The sequence below is a fragment of the Macaca nemestrina genome, chromosome 12 (genome assembly GCF_043159975.1).
Source record: "Macaca nemestrina isolate mMacNem1 chromosome 12, mMacNem.hap1, whole genome shotgun sequence".
NCBI classification, from domain to species: Eukaryota; Metazoa; Chordata; class Mammalia; order Primates; family Cercopithecidae; genus Macaca; species Macaca nemestrina.
The window spans coordinates 2,281,414-2,299,838 of record NC_092136.1 but is presented as its reverse complement, the minus strand read 5'-3'; the positions used below and the strand labels follow the sequence as shown (position 1 = coordinate 2,299,838).

Genomic DNA, 18,425 nt, shown 5'->3' with positions numbered 1-18,425 from the left:
TTAGACTTGGCCAAAGCTAAAAACTTTTGTGCATCAAAGGACACCATCAAGGAAGTGGAAAGGCAACCCACAAAATGGGAGAAAACCTTTGTGAATCATCTATTTGATAAGGGAGTAGGATCTAAACATGTAAAGAACTCTTATAACTTACCAACAAAAAGACAAACCACCTACCTTTAATGATGGATAAAGGATTACAATAGACCTTGCTCCAAAGAAGACGTACTCATGACCGATAAGTTCATGAAAAGATGTCCCCATTATTAGTCATCAGGGAAATGCAAATCAAAACACAGCGAGATACCACGGCTATAAATAAAAGAGACAGACAATAACAAGTGTTGGCAGAGGTGTGGAGAAGTTAGAACCCTCCTTCATTGCTGGTGGGAATGCAAAATAGTGCAGCCACTTTGGAAAACAGACTGGCCGTTTCTCAAAATGCTAAACACAGAGTTGCCATAAAAACCAGCAATTGCACTCCTAGACATGTGTGTGTGTGTGTGTGTGTGTGTGTGTGTATCCAAGAGAAATGAAAGCATATGTCTGTATAACAATATGCACATATACGTTCATAGCAGTAGTGGTTTGTTTTGTTGTTTTTTTTTTGTTTTTTGTTTTTTTGTTTTTTTTGAGACGGAGTCTCACTCTGTCGCCCAGGCTGGAGTGCAGTGGCCGGATCTCAGCTCACTGCAAGCTCCGCCTCCCGGGTTCACGCCATTCTCCTGCCTCAGCCTCCCGAGTAGCTGGGACTACAGGCGCCCGCCACCTCGCCCGGCTAGTTTTTTGTACTTTTTAGTAGAGACGGGGTTTCACCGTGTTAGCCAGGATGGTCTCGATCTCCCGACCTCGCGATCCGCCCGTCTCGGCCTCCCAAAGTGCTGGGATTACAGGCTTGAGCCACCGCGCCCGGCCTTGTTTTGTTTTTTGAGACAGAGTCTTGCTCTGTTGCCCAGGCTGGAGTGCAGTGGTGCACTGCAACCTCCGCCCCCCGGATTCAAGAGATTCTTCTGCCTCAGCCTCCTAAGTAGCTGAGATTACAGGTATGCCCCACCATGCCTGGCTAATTTTTGTATTTTTAGTAGAGACAGGGGGTTTCACCATGTTGGCCAGGCTGATCTCAAACTCTTGGCCTCAAGTGATCCACCTGCCTCATCTTCCCAAAGTGCTAGGATTACAGGCATGAGCCACTGCACGCAGCCAGCACTAGTTTTAATAGCTAAAAAGTGGGAACAATTCAAATATTCATCAACGAATAAATAAATAAACAAAATATTGATCTACCCATACAGTGGAATATTATTCAGCCATAAAAATAAACAAAGTACTGATACAAGCTACAACATGGATGAACTTTGAGGATATGATGCTGAAGGAAAGAAGCCAGACCCAAAAGACTGTTGTGATTCCATTTTTTTTCAAGTGGTTAGAATGGGCAAATTAATAGAGATGGAAAGTAGATTGCTAAGTGGCTGCCTGGGGCTTTGCGGACACGATGAGGAGTGGGTGCTAACAGGTATCTATGGGGGTCTGTCTTTGGGATGTTGAAAATGTTCTAAAATTAGTCAGTGGTGATGGTTGCACGATTCTGTGACTACTCTAAAGTCACACCACACTAAGTCTACAGTTTAAATTGCTAAGTTTTGTGCTATATGAATTTTATCTTATTAAAGGTATAAAAGACCTTCCAAAGGCCGGGCGTAGTGGCTCACACCTGTAATCCCAGCACGCTGGGAAGCCGAGACAGGCGGATCATGAGGTCAGGAGATCGAGACCATCCTGGCTAACACAGTGAAACCCCGTGTCTACTAAAAATACAAAAAAAATTTAGCGTGTTGGCAGGCGCCTGTAGTCCCAGCTATTCGGGAGGCTGAGGCAGGAGAATGGCGTGAACCCGGGAGGCGGAGCTTGCAGTAAGCCGAGATTGCACCACTGCACTCCAGCCTGGGCGACTGAGCGAGACTCTGTCTCAAAAAAAAAAAAGAAAAACTTTCCAAAATACCAACAAAACCAACCAAGAGAGAAGGCTTCAGATGTGTGCTGCTAGAGGCAGCAGGCTGGGGAGGCTGAGGCTGTGGGCTGGGGAAGCTGGAGGCAGCCACCCTTCATCAGGGGCATATTTGCCTTCCTCCAGTTGGTCTTGAGTTGGGGGCAAAAATAGGGAACCTGGCAGCCATTAGCCGTGGCCTGAGCCTCTGGGCTGATTGCTACAGAGGTGTGGTTTGGCTTCCAGGCTTCTCAGGGGTCAGAGTTCTATTGACATATGTGATCCGGCCGCTGCCCGCCGGTATGGTTAGTCTTTCCTCCTTGTGTAGAAAGCCGGGATAAAAACTGCCCTATTGGCCGGGCGCGGTGACTCACGCCTGTAACCCCAGCACTTTGAGAGGCCGAGGCGGGCGGATCACGAGGTCAGGAGATCGAGACCATCCTGGCTGACACGGTGAAACCCCATCTCTACTAAAAATGCAAAAAATTAGCCAGGCGTGGTGGTGGTGCCTGTAGTCCCAGCTACTCAGGAGGCTGAGGCAGGAGAATGGCGTGAACCCGGGAGGCGGAGCTTTCAGTGAGCCCAGATCGCACCACTGCACTCCAGCCTGGGTGACTGAGCGAGACTCCGTCTCAAAAAAAAAAAAAAAAAAAAAAAAACACACACACACAAAACTGCCCTGTGTCCAGCATTGACAGGCAGGGCTGAGTGCCATCTGGGGCCTGGGGCACACGTCTAGCTATCTTCTGCAGGGGCTCCTGGCCATCACTGTTCTTGCCCAGGGGGCCCTGCCTTTGTAGGGCTCCCAGTCTAGACGGGGAAAACATTAAATAGGTAGACACGTCACTCAATTCAGGAATTTGGGGTAGTGACCTGAGCTGCAGAGAAACCAAGCGGCAATGGGAAAAGGAATGATTTGGGGCCTAGCAGTCAAGACCAAGCACGCCGGGCAGGGACACTGTTCTGAGGCCTTTGTCTGACACTTGGGGGATGAGGGGGCCCTTTCAGGCCCCGGGAATAGCAAAGGCCCAAGGCCAGATAGTGTTGAAAGGGACCGTGGGGCGAGGCGGGGCTGGGAGCCTCCGTGTTACTGCGCAGGTGCTCAGAGGTGTGGAGCCCTGGGGGGCAGGGCACGCGGGGCCTGAGTTGTGCTTTTAAACCTCTCTGGCCGAAGGGCAAGAACAGACCTTGGGGCCGGACGGGAAGCAGGGAGAGCAGTGATCACTTCCTGCTGGGGCCAGGCCAGGGCTGACAACAGCTGGGACTGGAGGCAGAGATGGCCGAGAGGTTCCAAGAAAAGGGCCCTCTCTGCTTTCAGGAGAGTAAACAATCCTCTTGTGAGGTTTGCAAGGGAAGGCAAGGCTTGGGGGCAGGGAGGGGAGGGGACCCCAGGGAGGAAAGGAGGACTGAGCACCAGAGGGTGCAGGGGACCCCAGGGAGGAAGGGAGGAGTGAGCACCAGAGGATGTGGGGGACCCCAGGGAGGAAGGGAGGACTGAGCACCAGAGGGTGTGGGGGGGACCCCAAGGAAGAAGGGAAGACTGAGCACCAGAGGATGTGGGGGACCCCAGGGAGGAAGGGAGGACTGAGCACCAGAGGGTGTGGGGGGACCCCAAGGAGGAAGGGAGGACTGAGCATCAGAGGGTGTGGGGGGACCCCAGGGAGGAAGGGAGGACTGAGCATCAGAGGGTGTGGGGGGACCCCAGGGAGGAAGGGAGGACTGAGCATCAGAGGGTGTGGGGGACCCCAGGGAGGAGGGGAGGGCTGAGCACCAGAGGGTGCGGGGGACCCCAGGGAGGAGGGGAGGGCTGAGCACCAGAGGGTGTGGGGGACCCCAGGGAGGAGGGGAGGGCTGAGCACCAGAGGGTGTGTGGTGCTTTCAGGCTCATGCATGCGTGGATTTGGGGTGAGATGCGGGACTGGGCACACCCCGTGGGGTAGGCCAGGGGTGGGAAGCCTGAGCGTGTGGTGCCCAGGGGAGTGTTGATGAGATGTCCCGGGGGTCTCTTTGGAGACCCCAAGTCATGGGATCCGCTAAACTCTCCGGCCGTTTGTGGTGATGGCGTGTGGGGTGGGGACGGGAGTCTCTCCGGGAGCTGCAGGGCTCTGGGGGCCTCCCCTTTGTTCTGCTCTGGGTGGGAGACAGGTGGAAGGAGCAATTCAGGAGCCCAGTGGATAGAGGGGATGCTGTAGGCACAGGCTGAGGCCTGGTTGGCCTCTGAGGGTCCATGATCTGGACCAAGAGCAGCAGGCAGTGGCCAGGCAGGGCCACGGAAGCCCAGGATGGACATCAGAGAGGTGCTCTACTGTGGAGATTTCGTCCCCTCAGAGGATCCTGGCCAGTACCTGCACAGCCTGGTGCACACACTGTTATCATCACGAGGACTCCTGGGTATGAGAAGGGCTGGTGAAGCTCTGATACTATCTCCTCCTCAGGATCCCTGGCAGGCAGTGGAATCCGGAAATCCAGGCTGAGCTGAGCAGGGGGAGGCCCTGCCCAGGGGACATGGCTAGATGGTCCTGCTGGCTGGAGTGGGGTTGGGGCCTCCTGGGTGGGCCCAGGAGGTCTGGTAGCCACTGGACTCTGTGACTCTGTGGGACTGGCTTGAGGGGGAAGACACTGAATAGTCTGCCTATTTACTGTTTCCAGCTGGGGCTTCCCTCTGCTGACGGGGTCCCCTCTCCAGGGGGGCCCCCCTTCACTGATGGGCTCCTCTCCCTGTAGTGAGTGACCCCTGTCGGTGCCTGCAGGTTGGGGACAGGTGGGGCTGGCTGGCACCTGACATTGATTTAATAAATCAATAATTTTGGGGGCGGCTGCCTGCTGGAGGTGGGATGGGTGGTGGCGGAGTCACCTTCACTCTTGTCTGAACCCATGAGTTTTTGTTCAACATAGGGATAAGGAAGCAGCTTGTTAGGACCCTGTTCCCTGAGGAAGGGTGGGTGAGGCTGGTGGGAGGGTCTGTCGGCCGTGACCAGAGCTGGCTGAGCTACCCTGGGCTTCATGTCCCCAGGTGCAGCATAGCTGTGGGAAGCCCACGGGCCTCTGATCCCCTTCCTACAAGCTGCATGAGGTTTAAAGGGGCTGGAAGCACAGAAGAGGACCCAGTCCTGCTTTTCCAATCGGCTGTGTTCCCTCCATGCTGGTGCCCACCAGGCCCGGCCTTTTTTGGCCAGGGTCACCTTGTCCTGGACCCAGCCCTGACCCCTCTGTCCCCCACTGTGTTGTCACCATCCCCTGTGAGGAGGGACCCCTGAGGGCTCTTCCTGACCTCTGACCCTCACAGCCTGGGCCTCCGCAGAGGCTTCTGGGGCCATTGGTTCCCCGTACAAGCTGATACCAGCTGTTAATGACACTGCCTTGTTTACTTCAGCATGAGCTGGGCCATAGAGAGGAAGCTGTGTTGCTGAAGGGGACTCTGAAGGTTCCCCCTGGAGGGGCTGCCTGGCTGAGACCTGAATAAGTGGGCAGTGCCCAAGAAAGAAAGGGGAGCTTGTCGGATACTGGGCAGCCCTGCCTGGCCTCAACCTGCAGACACAGATAGGGCAGGGAGGTCACCTAGCCCAGTGAGGGGAGCTCATCGGTGGAGGGAGCCCCCCTGGAGTAGAGATCCCATCAGAGGACCCCGTCGGCAGAGGGGAGCCCCCCTGGAGAGGGGACCCCATCAGCGGAGGGTAGCCACAGCTGGAGAGGGGACCCCATCAGTGGAGGGGAGCCACAGCTGGAGAGGGGACCCCATCAGCAGAGGGGAGTCCCACCTGGAGAGGGAACCCTGTCAGCAGAGGGGAGTCCCAGATGGAAAGGGGACCCTGTCACTGGAGAGGAGCCCCAGCGGGAGAGGGGACCCCCTCAGCAGAGGGGAGCCCCACCTGGAGAGGGGACCCCATCAGCAGAGGGGAGCCCTCCTGGAGAGGCGACCCCATCAGCAGAGGGGAACCACAGCTCGAGAGGGGACCCCATCAGCAAAGGGAAACCCACAGGGGTATCCAGAGGGGAGGCCAGATTGGGTATCTTGGGAGTGGGAAGTTGGGTCAAAGGTAAGATTTTTTCAGCGAGCAAGCTTGCTTCAGCTTGGAAGTGCCCAGCGGGCAGTGGGGGTTGGTGGACGCAGCAAGGAGGAAGTTCCGGGGTCTTTGACAGCGGCTGCTCCCCACTGCAGAGCTCACAATCTCTTGAGGACTACAAGAATGAACGGATGGCCAAGCCTGGGCCTCCGCTGGGAACAGCACAGCCGTGGAAGAGGAGGGAGATTGTGCTCACTTCGGGGGCAGGCTGGAGAGAGAGGCTTGGGGTGGATGATGGTTTGGTTCTTATGTGAAGGAAAGTGAAGAACCACGTGCAGTTATTGCTCTGCTCTCCAAATCAATCCTGAATAACTGGGAGAGAAAAACTTAAAAATGAGACCAGTGAATGGGAGGTGGGAGGGGCTTGTGGCAGACGAGGTGGCCGCCCCACTCCTGTTGGCCATGGGAGCGCGGGGGGCCACATGCATGCCAGGGACACCGAGCTCCTGGCCCTGGGCCAGCCTCACTGGCAGTGGCTGGGGACAGTGGGTCTCTGTGTCTCCTCCTCGTCTCTGCAGTCCCTGGCTGGGTGCCCACCCTCTCCCTCATCTCGCCGTCTGCCTTCCTTTCATTTCTTTTTGGCGTGGTTCTCTCACTGTCCAGGAAGGAACTTGGCGTCTTGCACTCTAGGCAGGCAGAGCCAGGAGCCCAGCTGACCCAGAAGGGCTCGGGTGGAGTGGGTGGGTGATGGGAAAGCGGCTGGTGCCCCGAATGCAGAGCCTGCCCCATCTGCTGTGCCTGGAGGGCACCCCTCACTCCTCAGGCTCTCCAGAAGGTCAGCCATGGGGCCAGGGTTGGGGCCCATTCTGTACCCTGCTGTATCCCAGGGACCATTTAAATGGGGGCCTGGCACAGACTAGGAGTTCATTTGTTAATTGAATAAGCAAAGCCCAAAGCCCCCTGTGTTCCTCGCCTGAGCCAAGAAGGAAGCCTGGGCCTGACCGCTGAGTCCACCCACCCTCCTTGTGGGTAGGAAGGCAGTGGCATTGCATAACTGACCACCTACAGGACTGGGCCATGCCAAGAGGGAGCAGGCGCCTTGATGCTCCTAGATCGCCGGCCAGACTCCCCCTCCCTGGTCCTTGGAGCCTCCTTGCTTCTTCAACCCCTGTCAGAGTCCATGGGACAAGGCGAGACTGGGGACACTGTCTACTCCCCCACATGTGGCTGATCTCAGCCTGGAGCCTCTCCCCAGGGCTGCCCAGGACCGGGGTTCAGATCATGAGCCCAGGATGCACTGTGGACTGTGTGTTCCCCACACTCATGCACCGAGAGACCCATCTTGTTTCCCATGAGCCCCTTGGTGCTGGGTGCCGGGTGAGGGCATAGCCCTGGTGAGCCTGGTGGTCTTCTCCAGGCTCTGATGTTTCCTTCCAGTGCCCCGGCCCTCCCCTCAATGTGCAGTATGTGGAGGTTGAGGGGGCTGCTGTGGTCTGAATGTGTCCCCCATCTCTCTGCCCATAATATACTAACATCATTGTTATGGGAGCAGGCTCTGACAGAAGGAGGAGTTTGGTCCCCTTCTTTCTGGCTGTCTCTCTCTCCCTCTCTGCCCTTCTGTGGTGGGATGAGGCAGTACAAAGGCCCTTGCCAGAGGCAGCCTCTCAATCTTGGACCTCCCAGCCTCTAGGACGAGGAGCCAAGAAGTTACCCAGTCTGTGGTTTTCTGTTATAACAGAACATGATGGACTAGGACCGCAGGACTTGCCAAGTCCCCCCAGTTTATCACCCTTAGGCCACACCCTGATATGGTTTGGATCTGTGTACCTGCCAAATCTCATGTGGAATTGTAATCCCCAATGCTGGAGGTGGGGCCTGCTGGGAGGGTATTGGATCCTGGGGGTGGATTTCCCCCCGGTGCTGTTCTTATGATAGTGAGTTCTCATGAGACCTGCTTGTTTAAAAGCATATGGCACCTCCCCTCTCTTCCTCTGGCTTCCTCCTGCTCCGGCCATGTGAAGTGCCAGCTCTTCCTTTGCCTTCCGCCATGATTGTAAGTTTCCTGAGCCCGCCCCCAGAAGCCATGTGGATGCCAGCACCATGCTTTCTGTACAGCCTGGGGAACGGCAAGCCAATTAAACCTCCTTTCTTTATGAATTACCCAGTCTCAAGTATTCTTTATACCAGTGCGAGAACGGACGAGTACGCCCACTTTGTCCAATCCAGTCACACTTCTGCATGACTCTCCATCAAACTTCACATTAAAATACACGGGTTTCCCTCTTCCTTTGGGTCCTCATTTCTTTTTTTCTTTTCTTTTCTTTTTTTTTTTCTGTCACCCAGGCATCTCGGCTCACTGCAACCTCCACCTCCCGGATTCAAGAGAGTCTCCTGCCTCAGCCTCCCCAGTAGCTGGGACTACAGGTGCCTGCCACCATGCCTGGCTGATTTTGTATTTTTAGTAGAGATTTTGTATTTTTAGTAGGGATCTCACTATGTTGGCCAGGTTGGTCTCGGAACTCCCGACTTCAAATGATCCACTCGCCTTGGCCTCCCAAAGTGCTGGGTCCTCATTTCTGAAGGCTCCTATACTACATGAAACTGATATTGAATACATGTGTCTGCTTTTCTCTTGTTAATCTGTCTTTTGTTATGAGAGCCTCAACCATGAATCTGGCGACAAATGAGGAAATAAATCTTTTCTCCTCCAGGTGCTTCAGACGTGCTGGGGGATTCTGTGAGGGCCTCGCGGTTTAGAGAAGCAAGACTCCCATCACAGGGCCCCGGGCAGAGAGCACACCACACCAAAGACGGTGGGATGCCCAGCTGGGCTGGGCCGGGACCCAGGGAAGCCTAGGAGGAGACTGCCCTCTGCCCCACCCGCCTGGGAGCACCTCCCCTGGGGCGTTCTTCCAAATCTGGTGTCCGCCTTGACGTGCTCCTGATTCCTTTGCTTCTTGTCCTACACTCCCTGTGCAGGCTCTGGAGACAGAGCTCTGATGGCTCGTGGGTCCCCATCACTTTCACTCTTGGCCATGTCAAAGGCTGCTGGTCAGACCCTGAGTCCCTCTGCAGTGGCCCAGGGTTCCAAGGTCCTGTAGGTCAGAAGGAAGGGCCTTACCCCACTCCATCAGGGGCTATGGATGGAGCCCCCAACCAGGGCTGTCATGGGAGGGTTTGAGCGCCCACGCCTGTCCAAGCAGCTGCAACTGCAGTTCTTCCTGGAGCTTCCAGCCCTTTGGGCGTCTGCCCGCTCTCCCTCTGGCAGAATGTGACGCACCTGCTGGTCTGATTCCATGATAGGAAGACAAGCAAGTTGCAGTCCTGACCTTCAGTGCCTCATATGTGACCTTATTTGGAAATAAGGTCACTGCAGATGTAACTAAGCTATAGCCATTAGGATCCTGCTCAGATCTGACCGGTGACCTTAGGAACAGGGAAATTTGGATGCAGACGCACACACAGGAAGGACGCCGTGTGAAGGTGAAGGCAGAGATTAGAGTGATGCTCCATGAGCCAAGAAGCACAAGGCTGCGGGGGAGCCCTAGAGGCTGGAGGGACTAGACAGAGGCTGGAGGGACCGGGCAGAGGCTGGAGGGACTGGACAGAGGCTGCAGGGACTGGGCAGAGGCTGCAGGGACTGGGCAGAGGCTGGAGGGACTGGGCAGAGGCTGGAGGGACTGGGCAGAGGCTCCCTCGCAGCCCCCGAAGGAACCAGCCCCAACAACAACTTGGGCTTGGACTTGGGGCCCCCAGGGCTGGGGAGATAAATGTCTGCTGTGAAGGCTGCCAGACTGTGGCGTTTTGCTGTGGCAGTCCTGGCAGACGACGGTGCGTGACTTTAGTCATGCTTAACAAGCAGCCCCGAATGGTGCGGACCCATCAGAATGGGGTTGGCCACGGCATCGAGTGACGTTCCAGAAGCTCTCTGTCGTGCCCTGCTTGGATCCTGGGGGAAGGGACTGGGTGGCCTCTGGGGGACACCTGGAGGCTCAAGGTCGGGGCTGTTCAGCCAGCATGGAAGCCGTTCTGTGTTTTAACAACCAGCATGGAAGCCGTTCTGTGTTTTAACAACCACATGTATGTGCAGGTGCACACCACTCAATATCAGGCCTGCGAGACAAGAAACGCCCTCAGGTCCCAGGTGGGCATGGCTTCCGTGTCAGCAGAGCTCCAGGCCCAGGCACGACCTTTGGAATTTGTTGTTTCCAAACCGCTGAGGTTTGGTTCCCCGAGAGACACTGCCAGACAGACGTGCAGGTCAAGGGTAAAGTGGCGAGTGCTCTTAGGGACAAAGGCTGGGAGAGAGGGAAGGAGCAGGTGTGGGGAGCTGAGCTGTGTTGCACTCGCAAAGATGGTTTCTGATGATGCCTTGGGTGCTTTTGGAGCTTTGGCCTTTAGAGAGGCCATGAATTGAGGTGAAGGACCTGACCTGTTGCTTCCTCTATCGACCATTCATTGGGTTGAGGTGGCTTCCAGGGCAGGGAGAAGCCATGGGTGAGGGACCTGACTTTGGTTGAGGGCATTTCCTTGGGAGAAGAGAGCTGAGAGCTGTGGGCAGCCGGTTGGACCAGTGCTCTGGTCCCACTGGGAGGGATGGTGCAGTGCACAGCGGTGAGCGCCTGCCATGGTCCTCCATGATGTAGATTGATAGATACAGAGACAGAAAAACGGAGTGAGATAGATGAATAAGTACAGATCCATAGAGACCAAGACAGACAGACAGATAGACAGGCAGACAGACAGGCAGACAGGCAGGCAGGCAGATAGACAGATAGGCAGACAGACAGGCAGGCAGACAGACAGGCAGACAGACAGACCGACAGGCAGATAGACAGGTAGGCAGACAGACAGGCAGACAGGCAGACAGACAAGCAGGCAGGCAGACAGACAGACAGATAGGCAAACAGGCAGACAGACAGACAGGCAGATAGATAGATCGAGATTACCATAGAGATAGAGATAGAGATAGATCAGAGAGATATACAGATGTAGACAGAGATATAGGTAGACATAGAGAGAGATAAGTAGAGACATAGGTAGCTAGCTGAGTAGCTGGATGGATGGATGGATGGATGGATGGATGGATGGATGGATGGATGGATGGATGGATGGGTGGATGGAAGAAAGGGGAGTTTATTATGGGAATCGGCTCACATGATTATGGAGACTGAGAAGTCCCATGATTTGCCCTGTGCAAGGGGACCCAGGGAGCCTGGTAGTGTGGCTCAGTTTAAGCCTGAAGATCTGAGAACCAGGGAGGCCGACAGTGTAACTCGCAGTCAGAGGGGCCACTGGTATAAGTCCCAGGGTCCAAAGGCCAGAGAACCAGGAGTTCCGATGTCTAAGGGCAGTAGGAGGTGGGTGTCACATCTCTGGCGGGGGAAGAGAGAGCAAGAGAGCACCAATTCATCTTTCCCTTCTGCCTGGGCCCTCAGTGGATTGGATGGTGCCCTCCCACACTGGGTGAGGACAGACCTTCCTTACTCAGCCCACGGACTCAAACGCCAGCCTCTCCTGGAAACACTCTCACAGGCCCACCCAGAGATAATGCTTCCGTGCTCTCTGGGTGTCCCTTCATCCAGTCAAGTTGACAGCTGAAACGAACCATCGCAAGTTCACTCCTTGTCAGCTTGGAACCCATACACGCCTCCTTAAACTGTACTTCATCTCCAAATAGACAGCAGCAAGGTCATGGTTCCAACCAACATGTTACAACTGTCCCGCAAACAACCAGACACGCACTGACTCCCTCCCTGGAAGAGGAGGTGAAGTCTCTCCCAATATCCCACGGCCTCAACACTGTCATGTAAAATTCACAATACCTTGATACTGAGACAAAGTCAGTAGATCTTACACTACATGATAAAGGAGTCAGAGAGGAAAGAAAACAGATATTTGCTGAATATATGTACGCATACGCACAAATGCTTTCTTAGCAAAATAGAGAGGAAACATTCGTGACAGTTGCAGTCCTCGTTTCTGCAACTGGCCAAGCTACAGGAGTACCTGGTATTTATAACCACTGTCCATTCTGTAGTCCCTTTGCCCTCAGCAAGCACCTCAGCTGGTAATGGTTCTGTACCTGGCCGGGGGACCCAAGGCTTCAGTGCTTAAGGGTCTGGGCCTTGCTGTAGTTTCCTAGGGAAACTTGCCTTGCTGTGGTTTCCAGGGATCTTAACCACAGGGTGTGGTTACACTTAGAGAAGCTCTAAGGGGCCTCCTGCATTCCACACACTCCTCCACGTCTCCAGTGTGGAGTGCAGTCCAATGTCCCCTGGGTCCTCTGGTTCAATCCCCAGCCAGCATCCAAACTCCCTTATCGGCCTGTTGACTCTGAGGCTTGAGGAGCCCCAAGTGCCCAGGTGGCACTTTAACTTCCAGTTCAATGGAGTCATTGTTGTGTCTCCTGGTGGCAGCATTCCTCACCTTGGAACCAAGGCCCCTAGGCCAGCAGAGCGTAAAGTCATGGGAACAGGAAACAAAAACCCTGCTACTGGGTCACTGGGGGTGACGGTGGGTGGTGCCACTCCCACTTCTGCCCCTTGGTTCCTGGACCCGTGAATCCTGACTGTGGGAGAGACAGCTCCACATATCGGACACTGATCCAGAGCACAGACAGCCTCCTGGAGCAGCACCTTGCCCCAGCCCTCCAAGGCATCACCACCCAGCTGGTGCTGGAGCTGTGTTTGCAAAAGCCCATTCCACCATTCTATCACGCCAGCTGCTTCAGGATGATGGAGTACGTGGTAAGACACGTGAATGCCGTGAGCATGAGCCCACCGCCACACTTCTTTGGCTGCAAAGTGAGTTCATTGGTCAAAGCAATGCTGTGTGGACAGCACGGCAGTGGATGAGGCGTTCTGAGCCCACAGATGGTAGTGACGACAGAAACACCGTGCGCAGGGAAGACAAATGCATATCCATGGCAGGCCCCTATCCCAGTAAGAACAAACCAGCGCCCCTCCCATGATGGGAGCCATCCAGTGTCACCCACCTGCCCCTAGGCACCAAGCTGATCACTCTACGGAATGGAGCCTCAGTGCCCCTCCCATGATGGGAGCCTCTAGTGTCACCCACCTGCCTCCAGGCACCAGGCTGATCACTCTAGGGAATGGAGCCTTAGCACCCTTCCCATGATGGAAGCCTCTAGTGTCATCCATATGCCCCCAGGCACCAGGCTGATTACTCTGGGGAATGGAGCCTGTCAGGCTGAGTGTTGGTCTCTGCTGCTGGCAGATGGGCACACGGTGCTGGTGGTACCCAGCTTGGCCTTGGCGAGTGGAAGTCCATGTTGCTGAGCCCATGCACAACCTCCATCCCTGCCACCACAGCCACTTTGCTCAGGAGCTCACTGGGTGATGAGAGGGGTGGCTGGGAAAAGCCTAACTGGTGTCCACAGAGCAGGTCATCCTGTCCACCTGATTACTGAAGTCCTCGTCTGCTGAGGTCACCCTTTGGTCAGCATCCACGTGGGACACAGATATCTTGATGTCATTTGCCTGTTCACAGAGGGCTGTCTATACATCTCTTCCATACATTTCTTGGTCACCAATTTTCCAATCATGTTCCTTTCAAGCACCTGACCATCCACCTAAATCAATGGCAACAGCCATGAATCAAATATCGTCACACATCTGCTCCTTCTAAGTGGAGCACAGACAGGTGCATGCCGGAAGTTCTACCCACGGGGAAGACTCCTCTTCACCACTGTCCTTGAGGGATGTCCCCTAGGGGCTACAGGACCGCAGCTGTCCACTTTCCGGTAGTGTCTGCATACTGAGCAGAACCATTTGTAAGTCTGGCCTAAGTTTTCTCTTCCTCTGTCAACTAATGAGAGGGAACTCCCCACGAAGCCACAGGTACAGACGGGGAGGGAGAAGGCAGGGGAGCAGCAGTGGGGTGGCCCAACAGGCTTTGGGCCACTACTTCACGTAACTTACTTGTGCCTTCAGGACCTGCGTGGGCCTGATCACCTATCCCCCGCTTCCACTGGCTGATGCAGCACTGCTGTGCACACACGACTTTATGGCTACGTGGGTCAGATGGTCCCCAGATCATGAGCAGTTCAAGTCACGTGGTAACCTGGTGGCCCTTGTCTAGTTTAGTTTCTCTTCCTTCCTTCCTTTCTTCCTTCCTTCCTTGCTTCCTTCCTTCCTTCCTTCCTTTCTTCCTTCTTTCTCTTTTTTTTTTTTTTTTTTTTTTTTGAGATGGAGTCTTGCTCTGTCACCCAGGCTGGAGTGCAGCAGCGCAATCTTGGTTTACGCCAGTCTCCTGCCTCAGCCTCCCAAGCAGCTGGGACTACAGGCGCCCGCCACCACACCCGGCTAATTTTTTGTATTTTTAGTAGAGACGGGGTTTCACCGTGTTAGCCAGGATGGTCTCGATCTCCTGACCTTGTGATCCGCCCGCCTTGGCCTCCCTAAGTGCTGGGATTACAGGCTTAAGCCACCATGCCCAGCCTCTTTCTTTCTTTCTTTCTTTTTTTTATGAGACAGAGTCTCCCTCTGTCACCCAGGCTGGAGTGCAGCGGCACCATCTTGGCTCACTGCAACCTTCGCCTCCCGGGTTCAACCGATTCTCCTGCCTCCGCCTCCTAAGTAGCTGGGATTACAGGCACTCGCCACCATGCCTGGCTAATTTTGTATTTTTAGTAGAGACAGAGTTTCACCATGTTGGCCAGGTTGGTCTTGAACTCCTGACCTCAGGTGACCCGCCCACCTCAGCCTCCCAAAGTGCTGGGATTATAGATTCACACTGCCAAATGTTTAATTTCTACAAAGGCCCAGAAGCAGGGCAAGAGCTGTTTCTCAGAAGGAGAGTGAGTTTTCTGTGGATGATGACAGGACCTTGCTCCCAAATCCTAAAGGCCTGTGCCTACAGGGGCCTGGCAAAGGCTCCACACAGGGTCTCTGTCTGCCACTGACACCCCAGGCACCATTGGATCTGCTGGGTCGTGTGGCCCACGTGGCAGAACGGCATGCGCAGAACCTGGACCTACTGCACAGACTTCTCTTGCTCTGGGCCATGCTTCGAACTAGCAGCTTTTCAAATCACTCAGTAAATGGACAGAGTTGGACACCTAAAAGAGAAAGAACATGTCAACCCCATGTCAAACAGGCCCGCTTAGTGCTGTTTTTCTCTTTTGGTTGCAGGAGGATTCAGATGCAATGACTTGTCCTTTACCTTAGAACAGGCCCCACACCCCTGGACGTTTCCCTGAGGTAGAAGGCTCTGAATTGCAGCTGGGTTTATTCCCCACCCTCTGACACCGACAAGTCTGGAATGGTGGCTACTTCTTGTGCCTTACGTCCCATCAGCATGATGTCATCAGTGTAATGGGCCAGTGTGACATCCTGGGGAAGGAAAAGGTGATCGAGACCTCTGAGAATTACCTCCGACACAGGCTGGAGAGGTGAGAGGCCCCTGAGGTGCGGTGGAGAGGGTGCGTTGCTGGCCTGGCTTCTGCTGGGCCTTGTGGACGGGGGTGGAGGAGAACGCATTTGCCGGATCAGTAGCTGCGCACCAGGTAGCAGGAGATGTGCTAATTTGCTCAAGCAATGGAAACACGTCTGGCTCAGCAGCTGCAGTTGGAGTCAAACTTAGGACAGTCTCCCGTCATTCTCCAGGACCCACCTGTCTCCCCTACGGGCCGAACAGGCGAGTGGAATGGGCTGTGGTGGGGATCACTGCCCCTGCGTCTCTCAAGTGCTTGGTGGTGGCGCTGATGTCTGCAGTCCCTCCAGGGTGGTGGCGCTGATGTCTGCAGTCCCTCCAGGGATGTGGGATGGCTTTTGACTGACGGTTCTAGGTAGAGGCCTCTCTAACGGCTTCCACTTGGCCTTTCCCCCCATAGCAGCCCAGGTCAGGGGACGCATGTGGGGACTCTGCCGGCTGCTGAGTGTGTCTGTTCCACTTACGCATCTGGAGCCGGGGAAATGACCACAGGATGGGCCGGGGACCCACTGGACCCAGGAGTCAGACCTGAGCTAAAACTCCATTGATCCCCTGGCTCCCTAAGCCCCTCCCTAACTGGATGGCCACAGCGTCCCTCCAGCATCTCCTAGAATCAATGTCAGGACAGAGCCAGTGTCCAATTGTCCCAAAATGTCGCATTATTTTATTTTCTCCAATACACAGTTACCCAGATGGAAGGCCATAGACCCCTTTGGAGAAGACCAGGGGAAGAATTAACAGTGTATATACATTTTTGGCAGTCCTGGGGTCCTTCCTCAAGGGAACCCAGACTTTCTTTCCTTCTTTCTGGATTCATAGACTGACTCAAGTCTGTGAATGACTGAGGCCATGATTCTCGGTTTTTATGGTTGGAGTTAGAGTTCTGTCCACTTGATCTGGAAGTTTTTTGCTTGTACCCAGTAGGAATTGAGCAGGCTTCTGGTCTGTTTCACTGCTAGGAACAACATGGTAAGCAGCCAGCGCCATAGGTCTACATGGGTCAGACCTGTGGCCCAGGTCTGACTGCTACTTTGCCTCTGCTGTCGGTCATGGTAACCACGCCCACTTTGCCTTTGGTGCTTGAGTGCCCCCACTTGGGCCCTGCTACCCCAGGATCCAATTATTTCTGTTGCATGTAAGTTTTGCAGTTGATTACTGCAGTTCCTACTGTGAGTCTGGCCTACAGAGAAGAACAATTGCAGAGCTCTGCAAGGAGACTGGGCTCCCTCACAAATCTATGTCTCAGCGTTGTGAAACCACAGTCCTCAGCCTTTTTGGCACGAGGGACTGGTTTCATGGAAGAGTATTTTTCCACAGACTCGGAGTTGGACGGTGGTTTGGGGATGATTCAAACACATTACATTTATTGTGCACTTATCTGTATTATTATTACATTGTAATATATAAGGAAATAATTACACAACTCACCACCATGTAGAATCAGTGGGAGCCCTGAACCTGATTTCCTTCAACTAGACAGTCCCATGTGGAGGTAATGGGAGACAGTGACAGATCATCAGGCATTAGATTCTCATAAGGAGTGTGCAACCTCGATCCCTCATATGTGCAGTTCACAGTGGGGTTTGTGCTCCTATGAGAATCTAATGCTGCTGCTGATCAGACAGGAGGCGGAGCTCAGGTGGTAATGTGAGCGATGGGGAGTGGCTATAAACACAGATGAAGCTTCGCTCACTCGCCCACCGCTCACCTCCTGCTGCGTGGCCCAGTTCCCAACAGGCCGTGGACCAGCACCAGTCCCTGGCCTGGGGGGCTGGGGACCCTGTTGTGAAAGGTCTGAGTTCTGGGCCCTTCCAGGGTGGGTGAGGAAGTTTTAACTGTCACATTCCGGTCTCTCTAAGTCTTTGAACCCCTTTCTCTATGTTAAGCCAAGGGGGCTTAAGCACCTCCAGCTGGCTCACTGCAGGCATCCTTTGATCCATGTTTCAACTAACCCACCAGATAGAGCTTTTCCAAGTCCCCGAGCTGCAGCCTGGAATGCAGCCTCTGCTTGGTGGACACGTCTGCACACCCGGCCCCTCCACCTCCACGTTCCTCCCCCCGTGCCCACACCCAGTGTCCGTTTCCACTCATGCCTCCGGGTGTCTGTCTGTACACGTCAGAGAGGTCAGGTGGCTCTTCTGGGATGTGGCCTGTCTCCTCCTGTGTCACACCGTGGGCCTCACCTTCAAGGGGCTGCTGGGCTGTGAGTTTTGTTATAGGTCTTGAAGCAAAGGGAGGGGTTGGGGAGGCTCCTGAGAAGAATCAGCAACTGCCTTAGGGGAAGTCCTTACCCTTTCCTCAGGCAACACAGATTAATGCCTCAGAGGAGGTGGCAAGGCCAGTACTTCTGGGGGTGGGTGCAACACTGGGGGTGGGTGTAGCACTGGGGGTGGGTGTAGCACTGGGGGTGGGTGCAGCACTGGGGGCGGGTGCAGCACTGGGGGTGGGTGCAGCACTGGGGGTGGGTGCAGCACTGGGGGTGGGTGCAGCACTGGGGGCGGGTGTAGCACTGGGGGTGGGTGTAGCACTGGGGGTGGGTGCAGCACTGGGGGTGGGTGTAGCACTGGGGGTGGGTGTAGCACTGCCACTGGGTGCAGGGAGGCTGCTTCTGCTGACAAAATGACTCATCGTAACTTAGAGGCTCACCGTCCCCAGCTTCATCAGGGTCCTCCCATATGTCTCCATCCCAATTTACAGGATCCCCTGTTCCCCAGTCAATGCCCTCACTGTAACAGTGGACAACCTGCAAGGCTGAGAGTTCAACTTGCTCTGTAATTCATCCAGTTTCATGATGAGGACTCTGTTTCCTTTTCAGCAGTCTTGGCCCTAGGGCTACAGGAAAGGAGATTCTCCTTCAGGATTCACTCAGCCACTCACAGGTTATTTATACAGAGCTGGAACTGGGAATTTGAATCACTGAGCACATCCTTTGATTTCATCACTTTGTCCAGCAACCAACTGGTAACCAGCCTACATCACTA

General features: G+C 54.7%; 1 long non-coding RNA gene across 3 annotated transcripts in view; it reads left to right on the top strand.

The window, feature by feature from the left end:
- Nucleotides 1-18,425, top strand: part of LOC105469775 (uncharacterized) — a 42,295-nt gene that overhangs the window by 4,904 nt on the left and 18,966 nt on the right. Inside the window, exon 3 of one of the 3 annotated variants that reach the window (XR_980068.2) lies at nucleotides 15,144-15,403. The exons of 1 other annotated variant lie outside the window; for it this stretch is intronic. This is a non-coding gene — a long non-coding RNA (uncharacterized lncRNA). Of the gene's footprint in view, nucleotides 1-8,331; nucleotides 9,549-15,143; nucleotides 15,404-18,425 lie in introns of those variants that run through there. One more of the 3 variants, XR_980072.2, reaches the window with a different exon arrangement.